The sequence below is a fragment of the Sarcophilus harrisii genome, chromosome 6 (genome assembly GCF_902635505.1).
Source record: "Sarcophilus harrisii chromosome 6, mSarHar1.11, whole genome shotgun sequence".
Taxonomy (NCBI): Eukaryota; Metazoa; Chordata; class Mammalia; order Dasyuromorphia; family Dasyuridae; genus Sarcophilus; species Sarcophilus harrisii.
In genome coordinates, this window is record NC_045431.1 from 129,766,895 (window position 1) to 129,785,166 (window position 18,272).

Genomic DNA, 18,272 nt, shown 5'->3' on the forward strand with positions numbered 1-18,272 from the left:
GCCTTGGTTTCCTCATCTCTAAAATTAGCTGGAGAAAGATACTGGAGCAATTTGCCATTTCCCAAAATAGCATCATGAAGAGTCAGACATTATTAAAACAATTCAACTCTATCACTACACAGAATTATACCCATGGAATGCTCTAATAACTTCAAGCCAAGGAACTGTTTAGTACTTTCAACAAATAAGGGCATCTAGAGGAGACAGTGGATAGAGCACTGGTCCTGGAGTCAGGAGGACCTGAATTCAAATACAACTTCAGACACAAAACTTATTAGCTGTGTGATTCCGGGCAAGTCACTTAATCTAATTGCCTTACAAAAGTAAGAAGAAAAGTACTTTTAGCAGATAAATTCCCAAATTAGTACATAGGATTCTAAAAACACTTAGTCCAGTGTGACTTTGGAATTCATTCTCGTCTCCACCATGGAAAAAGTCCAAAAGGAAAGACTCAAACCATTAACAGAATAATTTACAGCTTTCTGAGGCAGTCAGAGGAAACACATTCTACTATAAGCATTTTTACAGATATCTGATGATATGCCTGGTGAGAATAGGACCAAGTGACAGAAAATAACCTTGATTTAAAAAAAATAAATAAACAAGGTGTTTGCCTTGCAGACACTTTTATAAATATTTCAGATGAATTGTCTTAAATCTAGGGGTTGTTTATTTGAGAGTGCTGACACGACTTGTAGAAAGGGGATTGCTGTTAGTCAGTAATAAAGAGATGAGAAGTAACCCTGGAAGCTATTAGGCCAGTTAGAAAAGGGGAGGGGGGGGGCAGAAAATCATCTTCATTTATTCCAAGCAATTAAGTCATGAAAGTATTTGCTAATAATTGGTAATAGTGAGAAGCAGAGTGGTTTAGAAAAAGTCTTCCTAGAAGATGTTTTTCAAGGGCTCTATCTAAAAGTGTATAATTGTCTATTTTGAATCATTTATGTATGCCAATGTAGAACACAGTATATGGCAAATTAAAATTTTGTTACTATTTCTTTTAATTACGGTTACTGTGTACCTAAAAACAATAATAAACATAGTTTCATAGGAGAATTAATAGATCATCTTATGTTGCAGGATTCAGGAGCATGAGTATCATTGTTATTCAGTCAGAATTTTTAGGATTCTGGATCATAGACTGCCTAGATCAGGGACCCCTTTAATTTGGGCTCCATGAATGTGCTTGCTTAATAATTCTATAACTATATTTTAACATAATTTCTTTTAAAGTGCTTTGTATTTTATGCATTTAAGAGCATTCTGAGGAGTTCATGGGCTTCAACAACACAATTGAACAGTCACTAGTTGAAGTCAATAGACTGCTCAAAGGGGTTTATGATGCCTAAGTGAAATATAATAATAGCTAGCATGTATATAGTACTTTAAGTTTTGCAAAAGTGCTTTAAAATATTATCTCATTCCATCCTCACAACAACTCCATTTTACAGATGAGGAAACAGAGGCAGACAGATTTGCCTAGGATCATATAGCTAGTATTTGATGTTGAATCTGGGTTTTAGTTTTTGTGAGTCAACATTTTATCACTTAGTTGTCTCGGCCAGGATCAAAGTTCTCTTTCCTATGAAGTTGCTATACTACATATGAAATATTATGCTCAATTCTAGGCACACCATTTTATAAAGGATATTAATAAGCTGAAAATTTTTCAAAGAAACTAACCTGAAATATTAAAGATCTCAAAATCATGCCCTATGATAGCTGAAGGAATGAGGTATATTTAATCCAGACAAGAAAAAAACCCATTACCAGCAGATTGACTATTAGCTAATGAATTCTTTGACTATGACAATTCACAAAAGAGGGAAAAAATGCAAAATGAATCTTTGTCCTCTATAGTATCCTTCTGCTTCTACCATGATAGAGTCAGAATGGTGGAAAATGGGGCAGGCAATACAAAGATCAAACCAGTTAGACCTTCTATAATAATTAAATTGACTTTATGTAATGTCTAAAGCTAATAGGCACAGTGAATATAATGTTGAACCTGGAATCAGGAAGACTCATTTTCCTGTGTTCACATTTAGCTTCAGACATTTCCTAGACAAACCCTATTTGCCTCAGTTTCCTCATCTGTAAAATGAGCTGGAGAAGGAAATAGAAAACCATTACATTATCTTTGCCAAGAAAACAACAAATAGAATCATGAAAAATCAGAGATGATTGAAATGACTGGACAACAACAAATGCCTTATGAATTGATACAGTTCCAGAAGAAATGATCCCAAAGAGAAGATAATGAGAGATTATAAGTAGTATTACTACCTCACATTTAAAAAAAAAAAAAAAGCATAGGAGAATTGGTCTTAGAAAGTTTGGAGTGAAATACAAATATGTGAGGAGGAGGAGAAGGACGAAAAGAAGGAGGAGGAGGAGGAGGAGGAGGAGGAGGAGGAGGAGGAGGAGGAGGAGGAGGAGGAGGAGGAGGAGGAGGAGGAGGAGGAGGAGAGGCAGTTGCTGTTCTCTGACTTCTTTCCTTTTCCTTCTGCCTCCAATTTATTTCATTCCCAATCCACAAGCAACATTTGTGAAGGCTGCTTTGCAACGCCTTCAAGTTTATGATTCACAGCTGCGGAGGCTCTCAGTGAATTGAACTGCCCCTTCACCTAGGCATGGTCCTTAACAGACTTGAACTCACATGACTTCATCCAAGGTTAGCAAGGTTAAGTAATCTGTCCACAGTCACACATTTAGTAAGTGATATAAGTAAGCAAGCCTGATTTGAAGTTCCAAAGATGAGTCTTCCTCACTTCAGCCCTTGAACTCTTATCTACTGTACAATCTAGCTGCCCCCTCCAAAGGGATAGGTAATGTTTAAGTGCTTTACTTTATGTATTTGAATGTGTGTGTGTGTTGTTTTATTCCCCCTCACTATAAAAGAAAATTGAATAACTTTAGGCAAGAGAAACCTTAGGCAAAAGAAAAAGATATTTTATCTTGTGAAATTCTGTTACAGCATCAAAGTTAGGAAATGTCACAGTAAAAATATTTTTATTTATCTTTTCCAGTCCTTTAATGTGATTTTTCAATTTCCTTCTAGCACACTTCAAATTTCTCTATACCTTCATTCATGTCTTCCTTTTTTTCCATTCTCCTCCTAGCCTCTTCACTTCATTCATTCTCTCTGTCTCTGCCTATTTCTCTCTCCTTCTTTGTTTCCATCTCTCTCTCTCCATGTATTTCTCTGTCTTTACACCTCTCCCTTCCCTTTTTAACTCTTCCTCTTTATCTCTTCTTTTTCCCTTTTCTCTCTTCTCTTAGTTTATGCCACCTAGCAGCTAGAATTATTATGTTTATGGAGTGTGGATTATGGATCGTAACCTTAACGCAACATTTTTTTATCCTAAAAAAGATTACAAGAAAACAAATCTGTACAAATTATGGACAGGATAAATAGGAAGTAAAGAATGGAGGGAAGGAACTAGAATTAAGAAGGACTGAAGAAGTTTCCTGTAGAAGAATTGAGAGAATAAAGAGAGATGAGCATGGACAAAAACCAGAAGCAAGAACATAGATAAGCAAGTTCTCCCTTCTCGAGGCCTCTTTTTTCAGCACTTGTCTCTATGTATGCTCAGCTATTTCACTTCTCTTAGTATATGAGAATCAAAGATCAGAGAACCTTGGGGAAGTCTTGCAGTATTCAGAGGTTTGATGTAATTTGTACATTATCCGTAAATATGAGCATCTAGAGGACTTTACCATCTATAGAGAAACTCAACAGAATTCTTTCTATCAACTCTTCCTTAGAGACTTAAAATACTAGACTGGGAGGGACCCTAATGATGGAAGATGGAAGTTCTGTGCAGCTACTGACAGCTCTTTTCCTCATTGCTTCTTTCTAGCCCCCCTCCTCCTTCTAGAGATCTATTATCAGTCTGTCACCGTCACATTCTGGTAGGAACCATACTTGCTTTTTGCTGAACCTCAGTATTAGGCTTTTCTTCACTAAAAATGGTGACAGTTTAAAAATACCTGAGCTATAAAGAAATTACAACTGGAATTCTAGTGGATGGTGATGTTAGACTTCATGGATAGAGCCTTTCATGGCTCCTCAGGGTGCCAAAACACTTCAAGGCTGTTTTCTATGTCTTCCGCCTCTATAGTAAGTGGCTATAGAAAGGCTTCTCTTGTGGCTTGCTGATTGGGCCTCTTTTTTCCCTCTGCAAAATTGCTTATCACTCTTCCCTTCTTTAGCATCTAAGAGGTGTTCTTCCATATATCCACATTCTCAGAATAGCTGAAGAAACACTCCTATTTCTCCACTAACAAGAGACACTGACTCCATTCTCCTAGGGCAGCTGAGCCAACCCAAGACCTTGAAGTCAATTCAAGTCCCATTTCTTGATAATCACAAGTTTTATGTGTGACCTTAGAATAGTGATGTCACACTCAAACAGGAAATGATTCCATTAACTTAGACAACTACAAATTAAGGTTACCTATATTGTACTGTACTTTTATTTACTTTGTTAAACATTTCTCAGTTACATTTTTATTGGTTGGAGTAGCTCTTTGAGCCTGAAAGCTGTTTGACACCTTTTCTAAGATTATAAATTTCAGAAAATGTGCCAACTTGCTTGGGTAAATGGAGATTTCTATCCAGGAGTTTCACATGCCAGTGAAATCACAGGTCTAGTCCCTGATACCTATCCTTTATGTGGAAATGTTCAAAAGCTTCATTGTGGGGATAAAATGAGATATTTGTAAAGCATTTTGAACTGTGCCTGACATATAGAAAGTGCTTAATAAAATTTTCCCCTTCCTATGTAGTGCTGTTAAAAGATGAAACCAGATTTGAATTTAGGAAGATAAATCTTCCTTATTCCAGGCCCAACACTTTATTCTCTATGTTTCCTAGCTACCCTTGAAGATTATATAATCCAACGGAAATAGTACAGGCCTTGAATTAAGAGAATGTGAATTCAAATCTCAACTTTCATAAGAACTACCTGGATGAATTTGAGCAAGTTATTTGAATGTTCTTGGACCTCTGTTTCCCAAAAGACAAATTGAGGGAGTTGGATTAAATCAATGACATCAAATTTAAATAGAAATGGGGACCATTAATTCATGCATAAGGATCCCTGTGAGACCTAAACTGGCTTAGTTTAAAAAATATAATGCTATCTATTTCTTATTATATTCTGTGATATTATTACTATTATGTTACACAATATTACACATTATTATTTTGTTAAATATTTCCCAATTCATTTTAATCGGGTTCAGCTGCACAGTTGACAATGTTGTGAATTGCTTGGGCAATATATTTGATAGCTTTGAATTAAATGACCTCTGAAGTTCTTTCCTATGTGAGAACTATGATCTCATGACTTTATATTTTGCTAAGCTCCTGGCACAATGCCTAGAATCTCAGTACAATGTCCAGCAGTTCCTCCAGGACACTGATGAGCAAATGTCACTAAAGCACACACATACTTATAAAATGGAACTTGTGAAGGACTATGATCACAATAAAATCTGAAGTATCTGAAATCTAACATGGATGCAATTTTAATTACACTTGGTATATAGTGGAGAGAGAGTAAGGAATGTGGCAAGGTCTGTTTCCTTTTCATATTAGCAAGACTTGAATTGCCTTAGATGAACTGAATTAGAACAGACGATATTATCTATTAACCTCTTGGAGGAGTCTGAGATATGATAAAAAGAACTGACCATAATTACGTATATGCACACACAATACAAACACACACAATTCAAACATACAACTCCAGAACACTTCTTTTTTTTGCCTAAATTCCTGTGTTGCTAATCACTTTCTGTGTGATCTCAAGTAAATTACCTCCCCTTTCTAGTCCATAGGGAAAATGAGATGGTTGGATAAGACAATCTCCTTCCATTCTCATGGACTATTCATGTCCTTCATATGTGTGTGTATAGTAAGAATTCTAGAGTATTTGACGGTCACCTGAGAATTTGTTTTCTACTTTAAATATTCCATCAAAATAATTATATCAAGCACAACTGATGTAAAAACACAAGATTTCTCAGAGAGAAAATTTAAGCCTTTAAAGTTCTCCTCAACCTTAAATTTACTCTCATCTTTCCTAAATAGAAATTAGTATGGTTTCCAAGGTAAAATGGGAACCAAGTAGATGGTATGATTATATGCTTCACTAAAAACCCTACTGAGCTGCTTCATTTTGGGGGATTTTTATCCAAGGGTGACAAAATGTCATTTGGACTCAATAACTATACAGTTCTAAAATGTTTAATGCATTCTGTGGAAAGAAAGAGAGAAGAGGCATCTAGCTTGAATCCAGAGGTCAATTTGAACTAAAGGATGAAGCCTTGATCTTTTCTAGACAAGCTCTATTAAGCATATATCTAGGGGAAAGCAATGACTGATTGTGAATGTCAAGAGAATAAGTCTTAACATACATCTTTGGAACATTTTGGGTAAAATGATCCACGGCAGATTTGAAATGAATTCTAAAAAACCAACCAACTATGAAACCTTCGTACAATAGAAACAAAATAGTATTCAACACTAATTTTATGTTATGGAAAGATTAATGTTTCCTTAAGAGGATAGTTTAAAAACTTACAGAAATATTTTTGAAATAAGCAGATATCACTTTACCAAATAGGAAAGGCTGGAAATAAATATATGCCTTTGGATTTGTTAAATGTAAACTAGAAATGATTTAACTTTCTGATGGAGTCTATGAAATAGCTAAGAAAAGGCCATCTTTCAAACTTCTCAATTGCCAAAGACCTTCAGGCTTCACTACTTAAAGACTCTAGGGATATGATCAATTTTCAATAAAGACAATGGCATTGCCCCTTTCAGTTTAGAGAAATCTTACTTTTGTTTGTTTATTTGTTTAATATTTGATTTTTCCTCAGTTACATGTAAAACAACTTTTAACATTTTTGAAACTTTGAGTTATAGATTCTCTTCCTTTCTCCCTCCCTCCCCCACCCCATTAAGAAGGCACATGTGAAGTTATGCAAAACATTTTCTTATGGAAATGTTGCAAAAGAAAATCTAGATCTTCCCTTCCCCTCAAAAAAAAACAAAACAAAACAAAACAAGAAAAACTAAGTTTAAAAAAAGCTTGTTTCAATATGTATTCAGACACAATCAGTTCTTCTTTTGGGTATGGATAGCATTTTCCAGCATAAGTCCTTAAAAGTAGTATTGGATCATTGTATTGCTGAGAATAGCAAAGTCATTAATAGTTGCTATTATTTTGTACACATTATATTTCATTTTGCATGAGCTCATGGAAGTCTTTCTAGGTTTTTCTGAGAGCATTCTGCTCATCAAGAAATCATACTTAATTAGGCATGGACCCACACTTAACACTGTACACCAAGATAAGATCAAAATGGGTCCATGATTTAGGCATAAAGGATGAGATTATAAACAAATTAGAGAAACATAAGATAGTTTACCTCTCAGATTTGTGAAAGAGGAAGGAATTTGTGACCAAAGAAGAACTAGAGATCATTATTGATCACAAAATAGGAAATTTTGATTATATCAAATTAAAAAGCCTTTGTACAAACAAAACTAATGCAAACAAGATTAGAAGGGAAGCAACAAACTGGAAAACATTTTACAGTTAAAGGTTTTGATAAAGGACTCATTTCCAAAATATATAGAGAATTCACTCTACTTTATAAGGGAAGAGAAAAGTGGGAACAGAAGTGAGTGCAAGGGATAATGTAAAAATTTACCCATTACCGTTCTCCAGTTGATAAATGGTCAAAGGATATGAACAATTTCAGATGAAATTGAAACTATTTCCACTCATATGAAAGTGTTCCAAATCACTATTGATCAGAGAAATGCAAATTAAGACAACTCTGAGATACCATTACACACCTGTCAGATTGGCTAAAATGACAGGAAAAAAATAATGATGAATGTTAGAGGGAATACGGGGAAACCTGGGACACTGATGCATTGTTGGTGGAGTTGTGAATGAATACAACCATTCTGGAGAGCAATCTGGAATTATGCCCCAAAAAGTTATTAAACTATGCATTCCCTTTTATCCAGCAGTGCTACTACTGGGCTTATGCCCCAAGGAGATACTAAAGAAGGGAAAGGGAGCTGTATGTGCCAAAATGTTTGTGGCAGCCCTATTTGTAGTGGCTAGAAACTGGAAAATGAATGGATGCCCTTCAATTGGAGAATGGTTGGGTAAATTGTGGTATATGAATGTTATGGAATATTATTGTTCTGTAAGAAATGACCAGCAGGATGAATACAGAGAGGCTTGGAAAGACTTACATGAACTGATGCTGAGTAAAATGAGCAGAACCAGGAGATTATTATACAGGGCAACAACAATGCTTTTTTGTATTGGATATATTCTGATGGAAATGGATATCTTCAACAAAGAGAAGATCTAATTCAGTTCTAATTGATTAATGATGGACAGAATCAGCTACAGCCAGAGAAGGAACACTGGGAAATGAGTGTGAACGGTTTACATTTTTGTTTTTCTTCTCAGGTTATTTTTACCTTCTGAATCCAATTCAGAACTGTTTGGTTCTGCACTCATATATTGTATCTAGGATATACTATAACATATTTTACATGTATAAGACCACTTGCCATCTAGGGAAGGGGGTGGAGGGAGGGAAGGGAAAAGTGGGAATAGAAGTGAGTGCAAGGGATAATGTAAAAACTTACCCATGCATATGTACTATCAATAAAAAGTTATAATAAAAAAAAAAGAAATCACACTTTATTTATTTGTTTATTTACTTTTACTGTTACCATGTTACTATGACTTTATTATAGCTTTTTATTTACAAGATAATGCATTTTTTGGCATTGACAATCACAAAACCTTTTTTTCCCAATTTTTCCCCTCCTTCCCCTCTCCCTCTCCCCCAGATGGCAGGTAGACCTTTAAATATCTTAAAGTATATATTAAATACAATATGTATACATATCCATACAGTTATTTTATTGTGCAAGAAAAATCAGACTTTGAAATAATGTACCATTAACCTGTGAAGGAAATAAAAAATGCAAGCAGACAAAAATAGAGGGACTGGAAATGCTATGTAGTGGTTCACACTTATTTCCCAAAATTCTTTTGCTGGGTGTAGCTGGTGCTATTCATTTGAACAAATGGAACTGATTTGGTTCATCTCATTGTTGAAGATGGCCATGTCCATCAGAATTGATCATCATATTGTATTGTTGTTGAAGTATATAATGATCTCCTGGTCCTGCTCTCTTCACTCAGCATCAATTTATATATGTTTCTTCAAGCCTTTCTGAAATCATCCTGTTGGTCATTTCTTACAGAACAATAATTTTCCATAACATTCATATGCCACAATGTATTCAGCTATTCTCCAATTAATGGGCATCCACTCAGTTTCCAGTTTCTAGCCACTATGAAAAGGGCTGCCACAAACATTCTTGTACATACGGATCCCTTTCCCATCTTTAATAACTCTTTGGGATATAAACCCAGTAGTAACACTGCTGGATCAAAGGGTATGCACAGTTTGATGACTTTTTGAGTATAGGTCCAAATTGCTCTCCAGAATGGTTGGATCCATTCACACCTCCACCAACAATGCATCAGTGTCCCAGTTTTCCCACAGCCCCTTCAATATTCATCATTATCATTTCCTGTCATCCTAGCCAATCTGAGAGGTGTGTAGCGGTATCTCAGAATTGTCTTAATTTGCATTTCTCTGATCAATAGTGATTTAGAGCACCTTTTCATATGACTAGAAATAGTTTCAATTTCTTCATCTGAACATTGTCTGTTCATATTCTTTGACCATTTATCAATTGGAGAATGGCTTAAGAAATCATATTTTGGAAAGATGTTAGAGTATCCAACTTTGAAGTTCACCTTTTCACCCAAGATTATATTAGCACTTTGCTAATAGCTCACTATGTCATCTTTTGACAAGTGGAATGGAGAGAAATCAAATTCCCCCCATTTATATCATATGCCTTAATATTTACAAAATATTTTGTATATATTATTATTATTTCCAACTTACGCTTATTGTACATGCTGTCTTTTTGCAGCTCCAGCACCTAGCACATGCTTGTTAATTAAAAATATCACTCATCTTCCCAATAGTCAGTTAAACTTTAGTTGATTGCTTGCTTGATTAGGATTATCAGTCATTTTCCCAACTTCACCCATGTGGGAACCCCAAAATAAGGGACAAACCCCCAATGTGGTTTCCTTTCTTTTGTTGTTATTCAGTTATTTCAGTAATGTTGACTCTTTGTGACCTCATCTGGGGTTTTCTTGGCAAAAATACTGGAGTGGTTTGCTATTTCCTTTTCCAGCTCATTTAATATATGAGGAAACTGAGGCAAACAGGATTGTATAACTTGCTCAGAGTCACACAGGTAGTAAATGAGGCCAGGTTTGACCTCAGGAAGATGAGTCTTCCTGCCCCTTGGTCTGGCACTCTAATTACTGTACCATCTAGCTACTTTTGCTCACTTCCTAATTATTCCCGGTGTCATTCTTAGTTTTCCTGATCTTTTCTTATTTTGAAACACAGAAAAATCAATAAGACATATAGAGGATAAAGTTAGAAAACTCCTCCCTAAAATACAGTAATAGAAGTCTTAGAGATCCTTTAAGTCCAGTTTTTCAGACAGGCAAAACTGTCCTTCAGTGTCACTATTAGCAAGAGAGTACATATGTATTCTCATTCTTCATGTTTGAATTCCCAGGGTTAGCACAGTGCTTGGCATAATAGGTCCTTAATAAATATTTGTTAATTCATTGATTGATTGTTCTACTCTCTCTTTAATACTTTTCCCTTTTCCACTGCCTTTTTTCACTATTTCACTATTGAATAGCTGCAGACATTGGAAGGTTTAAGCCAGCTTTAGCACAAGTTAGCATGACTTTCTCATCCAAATGAAAGAAAGTATGACTTTCTCATCCAAATTCTTCATATGAACTGGATTGTGACAGTAAATATTTAATCCCAGTGACCTGCATTGTCAACAATGGGATTGTCTTCTTGTTCCTGTTTAGGCTTTGTCTCAACTACAAGGTCTCTAGCCAGATTCTTATGACAGAATATTAATTCCTAGCTATAGTCTGGTTCACCTTCTTTAGGAGGTGGCATTAGAGAGGCATTATGGATACAGTGGAAAAAAAGATGAACTTGAAATACTGAATTATCATTCTCAGTTGATAAACATTTGTTTTTTTAAAAGATGAAAATATTATGCTATGATCCATTCAATCTTCATAGTTTTCTCTCTGGATGCAGATGGTTCTTTCTATCATATCTTGGAATTGCCTTGAATCACCTCATTGTTGAAAAGTGCCGAGTCCTTGATAAACATATTTTAAGCACCTTCTATTTGGCAAATACTAATTTGAGATTCCAGGATATAAAGAAAGGCAAAAACACCATCTCTGCTCTCTTGGAGCTCACATTCTAATGGAGGAAAGATACCAAGCAGACAGTTGCATACATACAAGATAAAGGCAGTGTAAATGAATGGCAACCTTAAAGGGAATGATACTCACATTAAGGAGAATGTGGCACAGTGGATAGAGTGCCAGCCTGGAGTTAGGAAGATTCATCATTGCATATTAGATGTATGACAGCTAATAAGTATCTGAGGATGGATTTGAATTTTTTTCACTTTATCTTATTTGCCTTAGTTTTCTCATCTGTTTAAAAAATAATAATAATAATTGAATCAGAGAAGGAAATGGCAAATCATTCCAGTGTCTTTATTAAGAAAATCCTAGGTGGGGTCACAAAGAGATGAACACACTAAAGCGAATGAAGAACAAACATTATGTCAGGGAGGAAGGACATGAGGAAAGAATTCTTGTATAAGGTGGAATTTGAGCTGAATCTTCAAGGAAGTTGGGAGGAACATATGAGGAAGAAGAATCTTCCAGGAATAAGGTAAATCCAATGAGAATGAACAGTCAGAAGATGGAGGCCAGTGTCCCAGAATTACAGAATACATAGAGAAAAGTAAAATCTGAAATGATAAAAGGAGTCCAGTTCTGTAGTGTCTGTATGTTTATCACCCCAGGATTGCTTGGGGGTAAAAGACATCACATGTTCTCAAGTTCTCTTTCTATTTGATTTTAGTTCCTCATGCCCTCATACATATAACCTACCTCTGGCAAGCATCCAGCTGTATCTCCATGCAACCTTGGACATTTGACTATGTCCAGTTGGCTGGGCACTCGCCTTATCTCCTGCAAAATCCTAAAAGCATTGACACCCAAGGTGAGAACAGGTGAAACTTTTATATTTTGTTTGATAAATGACGCTTGAAATGAGATCAGATTCACTTGGCAGATCCAACGTGACATCACAGGGAGATGGAAATGATGTTCATATGTTCTCCACTGATAAATCCTTAGAAACATTTTTTGATTTGGGACCTGCTCTCCTTAATCTATTTTCTTCCACCACAGAATCCAGGTCTATCTACCTACTCTACTTTTATAGCACTGCTGCCATCCCTTACATCATTCTTTTATCAATCGGTATTAATGAAGAACCTGCATGTAAAGTTCTGTGCTCGGTGCTAGGGAAGATACAAAGATAAATAAGATATTCTGTCACCAGAGGCTAATGAATTAGTACTATCCTAGATTTCTATTTTCTGGATTTCCTATAAAGCAGAATACAAGTTTTTAATTTCCTCTACCTGGAATAAGACTATAACGCTCCCCTCATTTTTAGACTTTCTATTTATTGAATTTATTGAAATTTTTTGAATTTATTTATTTGAAATTTCAATTTATTGAAATAAATTATGTGAAAAAATGCAATATGGTTCTGTTAGCCATAGAGCCAGAAGGGCTTGGATTTAAGTCTCTCCTCTGGTTATATAATCCTGGACAACTCATTTTACTTCTCAGTAATTTAGGAAATAAACAGCTAAAGTGCTCAGTGGATAGAACACTGGGTCTGAAGTCAGGAAGACCTGATTTGAAATTCAATTGTATGACTAGGCTAACCACTTAACCTCTGTTAGGTGGCTCAGGGCTCCTTCCTTCCTTCTTTGCAAAAATGGGAATGTTATAGGTTTCAAACTGAATATAATATATACAGTCTTAGATTTTGTTACTCCGTTGGTTAGTCTTGAAGAGCTGCTTCCCTTCTCTCTCTCTCTCTCTCTCTCTCTCTCTTTTTTTTTTTTTTTGTTATAAAGATTGGCTCTTTGAGTTGGGATATGAGAGGAATATATTAAGAGATCAATTAATGAATAATCATTAATAATACTATATGTGTCAGGCAAAAATAGGCTCTGCCCTGAAAGAGTTTACATTCTAGCATTGAAAATAATATGTAAATACATGATACATACAGAGGAGATGGAAATAATGTTGGAGAGAAAGGTGCTAGCAGTTGGGGAAATAGGGAAAGGTCTCCCTCCTGCTAGAGGCAGTATTTGAGCAGAGTCTTAAGGGAAGCCATAAAAGTGAAAGTAATATTAACATGAAATAATGAAATTCTTAACAAATTAAATATAACAAGCCAAATGAGAAAATTATAAAATGATGAGAATTCTTAAAGCTTTTTAGGAGTTGACAACTCTGCTGTTTACTCTGGTTTGTTTACTTAAGGAAACATTCCTCTGTCTAACTCTATAATCATAGGTTTAGAAGCAAAAAAGGGATCTTAAGAGAACATTCCTTGTTAATGCTGTAAAGTTACCCATGCATATATCCTGTAAATAAAAGGCTATTAAATAAAATAAAACAATGATATATGGAAAAAAAAAGAGAACATTCCATCTAATACTCTCATTTTATAATAAAGAAAATAGAGGTTCAAAAAGATTAAGCTACTAACCCAGGGTTACACAGCTAATAAGTGTCAGAAGCAATGATTGAACCTATATTTTCCTGCCTCTAAGTCTAACACTTTATCCACTATACCAAACAGTTCTCAAACTTTTGGTTCTTAGTATCAATTTGAACTCTTAAAAATTATTGAATATCTCACTCCTTCCCACCAAGAACACTTATTTATATAATGTATTTTTATCGATATTTACATATTAAAACATTTTATATCTTGATATTATTATAAAAATGGCATTAGCTTAAAGAATCCCCTAAAAGGATGACAGAAACTCTTACGGGTTTCTGGACCACATTCTGAGAACCACTGAACTATATACTATGGTGCCTCCCATGGAATTTAGGCCATACTAAATTTGAAGCATGTTGTCTGCATGTTATAGGTGATAATTCCGAATAAGACATATTTTTCATAGTCAACAAGGAAATGTTAAGCTTGACTATACATATTTGTTACAAGTAATTTGCTTTTCATTCATCATCCTCACCAGTGAAGTAAGGAGTAAGAAGGAGGGAAAATTTCCATTAGGTTAGATTTCTAATATAACTAGATTAAAAATAAAATTAGATTTCTATGTAATTTTAGAAAATCCTATATTTGCCTTTGGCCCCTTACTTATAAACATGTATCTGTCTGGTTCCATAAATTCTTGTACTGGATTATAGACTGACTTTGTTGTTGTTTTCTTTTTCCTTCTGATAAAATCTTCATGGCTCCTATCTTGAACCAAAGCTTTTATAGCCCAAAGTCCCATAACAATTCCTCAGGGTCAAGTACACAACTTAGGCTGTATCACAATTATTTTATTCTCAAAGCCTTTTAAAATGGATCTCTATTTTAGGAAATGATAGCTTATTGCTGGGAGAACTGTTATGCTACAGTTTTCTTTTATTGTCCTGACTCAGTTTCCCTAATTGTTCTGCCTTGATTTCCCTAATTGTTCTTCCTCAGTTTATAATTGTTCTGCTCAATCCTGTAAAACTACCCCTCCCTCTTAATCAGAATATTTGATAAGGATAAAAGATCTTATATTTTAGAATATAAGAATGCCTCTTCCTATCCCAAGTGTCAGAATATCATATACTGTCTTATTAAGATGCCTCTCCCCATCTCCAGGGTGCCTCCCCCCATTATGTCATCCCCATCTCCAGTGGCTTGCCCCACCTTATCAGAGTCCTGTTCCTGCTCTCAGCACCCTGACTCTACCCCTGCCTCACTCTACTCCCTTAGTCTGAGCCACGTGTATATATGTTATTGAGAACTCATGTTGTTTGCTGGATTCTTGGCGACGATAGTCTCATTCAGGCCTGAGACCAAACCATGGATCCATTTGGTCCCAGTAAATCTCTCCCTTTTAAATAAATTATTAAATACTCTCTAAGCTCTATCTTGCCTCAGTTGATCCAGCATTACATTTTGGAGGCTTCTCAGTGAGATATTAGAATATGAGGGCAGGATTAGAGAATAAAAACATTCAAGTCTCTTCCTTGGGCCTGAGGGAAGCTGGGGATCTGGGTTCTTTGCTTGAAGAGGCTGGCCCTCTGGATTTTTTCCAGAGCCTCTGGGAAAGAGAAGTTTTCAGCCACAACCGTGCCTGAAGCCTGATGGTGGACACTCCATTTTGGTCATGGGAGAGTAAGTCTGGCTGTCCTAAGACCTGTTCTGTTCTGTCTGTCTGTGCTAGCACCTGGATTCTCAGAACAATGAAATGCTGATGGGCATAAATTCTGGGAGTAGTGTCCACTGGGTGTTTCCTAAGACACATCTGGTTCTGTGTGCCAGTTGGCACAACTCTGGGAATTCCAGAGTATAAATCTAGGTGTCTTTTTAAGACACCATCTGGCTCTGGTTTTGATGTTAATGTCTTATTGAATGTTATAACTGATCAGCCTATGTCTGTGTATTCTGTATGACTTGTCTGTCTGTTCTATTGGTTAAGAGCTCTTCTAAAGGTTTAAGAACAATGATTAAGAAATTTGGGAATTGATTACTTCAATGTTGCAACTGTACTTAGTATAAAATTTGCTTGTGATAATTTGTATTTTAAAACTGGCAATCAGGTTTTTCCTTGAAGTAGTTTAAAATTCAGGCTTGGCTTGGCTTGGGTTAGGCTGAAAAGGACCCTGGAGAACAAAGGAGTTTATGCTAATTGCTTTAAAGAAAATATTTGATTAGGAATTTTAGGATGATTCTGAAATTATGGGAAATAATTTTACTATTGCCTTTGCATGCCAGATTTGTTCTGAGTATTCTTTTGGGCAATTTTTAAATTGTGGGAAATAATTTTACTGTTGCCTATGCAGGCTAGATTTAGTTATCTTTGAGTGTAAGATCTTAAGAACTTGCTGAAGTGAAGTTCTGTTAACTTGCCTGAAAGGAGTCATGTGCCTCTAATTAGGTAAAGAAGGATCTGACTTTTCTAAAGTCTCCAACTTTGTCCAAAGTTGGAGCTTAGGAAAAATCCATTGGGAATAATGGCCACATGGGGCCAGAGAGAGAGAAAAAACAAAACACAAAAAACTATTATGTTTAGTGAAATTCATTATTTGAAATATGATAGGAAAAGCAGTTTTATATTATTGGGAATTTAAAGCTGTATTTGATTGGATTTTAAATTAAAATATAGGTTATTAAAACAAAATGCCAGTAGTTTACCTTGGGAAGTCATGTTTGTATCTCCCTACTTAGATGGTATGTTGCTTTCTAGAAGTGGTGGATAATTTGTAATCTATGCTTTATTGGGTATATTTATAAGTTTTATGAAATTTGGTTCAAAATTATTTGCCAATCTTGAAGTTTAAGGTTTTTTTAAAAAGTGAGTTAAAGATAAGGGACAAGAGAGATTGATTTGCAAAAGCAATTAATAGTTTAAATGGAGCATTTAGTGAGAAGGGTTATTGGTTTGGGAGTGTTTGAAGTATGTCCGAGAAGGTTTGAACAATTAGGCATTGGGAGGAGAGAGACAGAGATGGGACAGGAAGAGATGGTGTGAGAGAAGGAGAAAGAGAGAGGAAAATGTCTTTCCAGAAATAGGGAACAAAAAGGCACAAGCCCCTAGTGAATTTGCCATTTGCTGTGGGAAAGGAGATACCCCATGAGATTGGGGCTTATTTTTAGCTGGCAGATTGGATCTTGGGGGAAATGGCACCCTAAAAAAGTTAGCTGTGAGAAGTTGGGGTTGGGAAGCATGGTTGAATGAGGGAAGGGTGACCATGTGGAAAGGGACAATCTAATCCCCCTCCCCCCATTAGGTCATCCCATCCCCCATGCCCTGTCAGAACCGGATTGTCAGAGTCCTGTTCCTGCTCTCAGCACCCTGACTCCACCCCTGCCTCAGTCTACCCCCGGAGTCTGAGTCACATGTATATATGTCATTGAGAACTCATATTGTTTGCTGGATTCTTTTTTTTTTTTTTTTTTTTTTTGTTTGTTTGCTGGATTCTTAGAGATGATAATCTCACTCAGTTCTGGGACCACACCATGGGTCCATTTGGCTCCAGTAAAGCTCTCCCTTTTAAATAAATTATTAAATATTCTTTAATCTCTATCTTGCCTCAGTTTCTGCGGCATTACAGAACAATGCACATAGCTATAACACTAAAGATATTCATATGAAAGAAGACACAACTAAACCATAACTGTCCACCCTTACCTTCCACAAGTCAGCCCACAGCCGAAGCACCCAGGCATCATTCACTGAGAGCAAGTCCCCAAGGGAGGGGGCACACAAAGAAGCTATACTCTTGCCCAGCCCACGATATAAACCCAAATCAGATCCTCTTTCTAATTAACAAATAAATCTGCCCAATAGTCATAGCACTGTAGCTAGTTAAACTATGTTAAAAACATTCTTTCTCCTAGGATCTTAAGAGTCTCAGAATCCTAGATCTAGAACTGGGAGAGACTTCAGAGTTCATCTAGTCCAATGTTGTCAAACTAAAATAGAAATGGTGTGGCAGGGGATGTGGTTAGGGGGAGAAGATTATACTAACACTTAGATAAGAATTCCGACAATTTTCATATTAAATTAGAAAATTATATTAAATTATATTGTATTTTTGTTGATTTTGTCTACTTGACTTGATTTCCATTTGAGATGAGAAAAGAAGAAGGTAACAGCCAAAGACATGGGAGAACCAGAGGTAAAAATTGGGTAGAACACAGAATTGGAAACAGATGGGAAAGATATTCTGATCAGTCAAAGCATTTTCTTTATGAGTACACCTCTTCTTGACTTGATTATAATTTGTAGCAAAAAAGAAAGTCCCAAAGCACTAAAAAACAAGTCTGTGGTTTCATGGGGTAGTTACTCCAGCATTCTCCTCTCAAAGAAAAGAGTACGGGACTAAAAAGGCAAGAAAAATTAGCCCTGAAAATGGAAAAACAAACAAATAAACAAACAAACTATTTCT

The 18,272-nt window shown here is 35.8% G+C and overlaps 1 pseudogene; it reads right to left on the reverse strand.

The window, feature by feature from the left end:
• Nucleotides 1-17,550, reverse strand: part of LOC100925123 — a 34,377-nt pseudogene extending 16,827 nt beyond the window's left edge.
• Between the last annotated feature and the right edge of the window lie 722 nt (nucleotides 17,551-18,272).